The following is a 1,515-nucleotide window of genomic DNA, read 5'->3' on the forward strand; positions in this document are numbered from 1 at the left end:
CATTTGAGCTGAGCTAGTGTCCTCTGCACTTGTTCTCGGTGGGCATTGGGTTTCCTCCATATGTTTCTGCATTTGATTCTTTACTGCAGATGTTATTAACTCAGGGATTTCTTTTTTTCTTTCCAATCTGAGTTCCTCTATACCTTCCTGCAGCTGTTTCTTTATTTGAGAAGCAGTTGATTCATTGCTTTCAGCTGTGTGATTCCCGATTTGTTCTGTGTTAGTGTCCTCTGCACTTGTTACGGTTGGGCTTGGGTTCTGAGGTTGCCTTTTGTTCCTTCTCATCATTTTGTGTAGCACTGTCTTCTGACCTTTGTTGTAGATCTTTGTTGCAGTTATAACCTTAGCATGTACTGAAGTTCAGGTGCAGATCTACAAAGTTTGGATTTATCCAGCTGTGCCTGTCTTGAGTCTGGCTGCTGTGCTCAGCTCCTTCCTGCTGCTGCCCTTGGTGGTGAACCTGTTGTGCTCGTCTGGCAAGATGTTCTGCTCCTGGACTAGCTGGGTGGTTCTATATTCTACACTCTCTGCAGATATTGCAGCTGCAGGGTTTCACCCCTGGTCTGTATGCCAATCCTGAGCTGAGCCTGGAGGGGACAAGTTGGAGTAGGGGGAAGAGGCAGCTCTCCCACACACTCACTGGGCCTGGGCTAGGACTGGATCTGGGGTTCCCAGAATGCGGTAGGAATTCCTACCCTGTGTGCGGGGTGTGTGAGGGTACTACAGATTGATGGGGGGGCGTCCTAAGGGGGTGGCAAAGGGTTTCACCCATACTGCACCTGGGCTGGAACCAGTAGTAGGTCCCGCTGGTGCAGGGTAGCCGGAAGCTCTCCTTTACACTCACGGGGCCTGGGCTAGGACTGGGTCTGGGTGTTCCCAGAACATGGCAGAAATTCCTACTCAGCGAATGGGGTAGGGGAGGTGCTGCAGAGTGGTGGGGCGTGTCCCAAGGGGATGGAAGAGGGTCTCACCCACGCTGCATCTGGGCTGGGACCAGTAGGTCCCACTGGCACAGGGTAGCCGGAAGCTCTCCCACACACTCACCGGGCCTGGGCTAGGACTGGGTCTGGGGTTTCCCGGAACGTGGCAGCTGTTCATCTCTACATTGTCTTGTAGATGTTGAATTATTTTTTCCTGTATCCTCATTGCTTTTAAGAGATGTTTTCTTAGCTTTGCACTAGCAGCAATGGTGTCTTCAAGATGTGAATCTCTATCTTCACTTTCATTCTAATAATTTTTCCAGCTTGTGATTGAGGTTTTAGTTTCCCGTATACCTCTTTGCATCTGTTTCAAACATTATATTTCTTTCCTATATTGCTCATTAAAGGGTTCCATAATTTTTCTATTCTCTATTTTTCATCAGTGTCTTCTTTAGAAGCATTTATTAATTCTTTCATTATAGATATCATCTCTTTTTTTACTTCGGAGATTATTTATTTTTTAAATTAATTTTAGTGACAAAGAACTAGCAATGAGACAGTTTCAAAACAGGTTAGTAGGACAGTTACAATAATT

The sequence above is a fragment of the Octodon degus genome, unplaced genomic scaffold (assembly GCF_000260255.1).
Source record: "Octodon degus isolate 3935 unplaced genomic scaffold, OctDeg1.0 scaffold00157, whole genome shotgun sequence".
Lineage (NCBI taxonomy): Eukaryota > Metazoa > Chordata > Mammalia > Rodentia > Octodontidae > Octodon > Octodon degus.